The following is a 4263-nucleotide window of genomic DNA, read 5'->3' as shown; positions in this document are numbered from 1 at the left end:
GTGTCTTCTCTGAGAGAGACCTTCTGGGTTCTTGGTTCCTCAAGGTCTGGTGAGGGGCAGGGAGATACCTCGTCCCGATGAGAGATCCCCGTGTGCCTTGGGAGTGACCGCACTGTTAGAGATGACGTCGGCCCCCTCGCTGATTCGTAGGGTGCCTCGAATTCCGACTTCACCTCATATGCTTGCTTCAATTCCTGTCTCACCCGGTCAATCTCTTCTGCGTCAGCCCGATGTTTCATTATGGCATCGGTGAGCTGTTCCTGGGAGCTGATCAGTTGGTGATTCATCTTGTGCAGACATCTCTGTGCCTCGACCAGATGGTTTTCCAGGGTCTGGATCCGACCATCCTTGTTCTTGAGCTCCGTGTGGGCTCTGTCCAGCAGGGTGTCGGCCTGGTCCAGTCTGGCTTCGAGGTTCTCTCTGGTGGCTCTGGCTTGCTGTTTTTGCTGGTCAGCTTTAGCTCTGAGCTCTTCCAGGGCATGTTGAAGCTTTTTGCTGGTGCGAGGCATTTCACCTTCTTCTGTCTCCTCCTCCTCATGGGGTGGAAAGCTTCTCTTTTGGAGTTCTTGCTTCAGGTTCCCAATGTGATGTTGGGCCTGGACGGCATCTCTCTGTGCCACTGCCAGTAGTCGTTGGGTGTTTTCCTCCTGCTGTTGGAGTGCTTGCACCCTTTGCTGGAGACGGGACGTTACCTCTTCATTCATCTTCAGCCTGGCTAGGAGTTTGTGTGCGAGGGAGCCGAGTATTTTGGTTAGCTCTTTACTCCCGCATTTCTGAGTGGGTGGCATGTCCATAAGTTCGGCAATGTCGTCCTCAATTTGGTCAGCTTCTTTGGACCATGTGAGATCGACATGACCGGGCGGCAAGTTGGGAGTCACATCTTCAGACCAGATACCAAAATCTTTCCACTGGTCCAGTGGGCTTTCCATGTGGGTCATTGTGACTCGGTCAACAGGAGGGCGGCCGCAGAAATCTGTTACTCAGGCTGGGTGTTGCCTAGGTGGGAGGCCTAACACCTAAGTCTGGGCGAACAAATTAAACCAACAAAATAAAATAAAGTAGAACTGGGGCCTGTCAATGGGTAACTGGAAGGGTGTAGTGAACCACAGGAATAGTTACCCACGACAAAATAAACAAACAAAAATTGTTCCCTGGGAGAAGTTGTTGCAAGTTAGAACAGTGTGAGTTACTCTAGGGCCTGAGAGATGCCCTAGTGAGGGGGAAAGGATAAAGCCTTATCCTGGAAATTGCAGATCTGTGGCTACTGACAGTGTCAGAAGACCACAGGAGAAGTTGGGAACAGGAAATGAGAAATAACAGCTTCAAACCAATGGGACTACATTCAAACGTAGCTTGCTGTTGCAGATCAGATTACCCCTGGGTTGGGCTCTGTTGTACAACTCCGCTTTGACCAGAAGGGGGACCACTAGCAGGTTCTGCTTTATTTGTCCCTATATGAGGTGTTGCGGTGTTAAGCTAGTCATGCAGTTAGAGAGGTTTGAACGCTGTCAGGTGTCCCTCCTGAGTAGGGCACGTCCCACAAGCTCAATCCCAGCCAAGCAGGCCCAAGTCCAGCTCCCACTCCCCCGATCCCCAGCAATGTCAACTTGGAAGGGGGTGTTCTGCACGCACAACTGAAACAACCCAGGTGGGGCTCAGCTTATCGGGCGCACTTTTGGCCCTGACTCGAACAAGAGACGGCGCAACGGCACTCGGGTGTCACCCAACCGATTGAGAGTCCAAGCTAGGGCTGTTCTCCTGAACTTCGCCCTAGACGAGGTCCTGCTCAAACTTGTAATGACCTCCCGAGATACCTGCCAACCTTGCCCTTAATGAGTCAGCGGGTGCAGCCCAGCTGGCGCGCTTTTGGGCGTCCAATTGCTGAGAACTTCCCTTCGGTTCTGACAAACTGTACGATCGTAAGCAGTGACAGCAGAGCTACAGGTAAGCTCAACCAACAGAGAGCGAGTGGTAAGCACTCAGCACAGGAAAAGCTCAACCGATCACGTCCAAAACCTCAATGCCTCCCTGATGTGTAACTGGTTTACTGTTATTAATAATGGTTGAACTTCTATGCAAGTCTCCTTGTTGGGGGAGAGAGAGTGAATGAAAGCATAAAATGAAATAAAACCTAAAATAAATCAAAAAGGTAAAACAGAAATCAAACCAAATTTAATTGTTTCTTATTGTTTAATTGTAAACATCAATTAGTTATGCAGCAATAACCTAATTAGATGTTAATGTGTTGTGATCTAATCGATTTGGTCTGTGAAGTTGATTCCTGCTTTCAGGCAAGAACCTGTGTGTCCAATTATGTGTGTTGGTATTACCGGTGTTGACCACTAGCGACCCAACTCAGATGTTGTTACACTACTATGGCTGACCACTAGAGACGCAATTTCGAAATGGAGTGGTAGTCCAATGCCTGACCACTAGAGGCACAATTTCGAAATGGAGTGGTAGTCCAATGCCTGACCACTAGAGGCTCAATGGGACGTTGCTCCCTTTGTGGGGGGGGGGGGTCCCAGGTACGTGAGCCTAAGGGGTGGGGTCACTGGTGACCCAGGAGAAAAAAAAAACAAATGGCGTCAGGCAGGCCTTCAGGGCTCTGACCTTTAAGTGATTAGAGTGGCGTTCGCTGACTGCACTCGTAACCAAGACGGTTGCTAGGCGGTTGCCGACGCTAGATGAGTGACATACACTTTTAAAGTATGCACACGCCGCTTGCGGCTAACTTCTGTGTCTTGCGCCGTTTAAAACCCCTTAAAACAATTGCTGAAGCGAGACAGCGCTCGCGTTACGGCGACGGATCTAAATAGCGAGTGCACTATATCTCGTCGCAAATGGTGCTTAACCACGGCGGGTCTCAAGCACTGGAGACTCCCAAATTCCAAATAACACACACACTTGGCTCACAGCGCAAAGTGGTGTTAAACTTGCTTTGTCTAAAGCAGGCACACACATACGAGAAAGATCCTGATAGGTAGCTAAGCTATCGGTCTTATCTCAGGGAGTACAAACGCAACAGAATTCAGGTTAGATTCTCGTAACAAGAATTCCTGTTCGCTAATAGAGAGAGAGATCTCTGCCAGGATATATAGAAACGGAGAAACTCGTCCGAATCTATCCTGGAAACAACGCGCTATACCTGAGAATCTCGTCAGATATAGGGTTTAAGTTTACTGCAGTTTAAAACGAATGAAACCTAAAATAAAATAACCGAAAATTAAAACAAAAGAAAATAACTACTAATAATAGAAATAAAAAAAATAAGACCGTATAATCCCGCTTAAATGCCTTCGGACTGCCGTGAGTGCAATTAATCCTCAACTTTGCAACCTGTTCACAGTAGCGCTTATTCAACTGCACGTTCGGTCATAAAAAGTTTAAATTGTGTGCTCACAAAAAGTTTGAACCTTGTGCCCGCGTTCTTCCACCATTAATGTAGGAATTAATAGCTCAAATAAATTTTAATATTCTCCACCAATATGTTTGAAATTAATTAAAGTTTAATTAAGTATTATTTAATGCTGATCATTAACCAATTGTTATGCCGAATGGTCGGCTCCTCCAAACTCAATTGAAGTATCCCCGTAAGTCTGTTAATGTGAGACTTAAACGGGATTGACTAATTACCAATATCACTTATAACCTAGGTTAGAAGGCTCGTCCAGCGAGCTCCATCATCAGGTAATGTAAACGATTGGTAGCGAAGCTCCCCTCACGGCCGATGAGAGAGAGTCTCGCGATGTTTCAGGCGAGTTTGAGGTTCAGAGCGTGTAGCAAGATCGCACAGAGGCAGGAACTTAGTGTGAGTACTCAATAACGGAGGCTGAAGTTGTGTAAAAGACATGCATTTATTCCTAACTAACACTACAACTAACATAAGACAGACATTACACCTAACGCAAACAACAAACACGAAATAACGGAATAAAACAAACAATGTAATTATGAAAATGCAATGACCGGATTTAAATGAGTAACCTTAAATGGGAAATACTGTTCTGCAAAGCAAGCATAGTTTGTGGAAACACGACCCTAAAGTCTTATAGCAGGTTAACAGAACAGCTTAAGTTGTTAGAATGAAAGGAAGTTGGTTTACTTGGTTGAAGAGTGGGGGGGGGGGTCTTGGCAGTTGATGGCAGAGCTGCTGAGCTGATGGCACTCAGGAAGGCGCGGCGTTTGGAGCAGTGGAGTGGAGTCCCTTTAGATTCTCTCTCCTGGTGAAGCTTTGTCTTGGGTGCTGTTCTCTGTTCAGCT

This window comes from Paramormyrops kingsleyae, unplaced genomic scaffold, assembly GCF_048594095.1.
Source record: "Paramormyrops kingsleyae isolate MSU_618 unplaced genomic scaffold, PKINGS_0.4 ups63, whole genome shotgun sequence".
NCBI classification, from domain to species: Eukaryota; Metazoa; Chordata; class Actinopteri; order Osteoglossiformes; family Mormyridae; genus Paramormyrops; species Paramormyrops kingsleyae.
Note: the sequence above shows the minus strand (reverse complement) of the source record.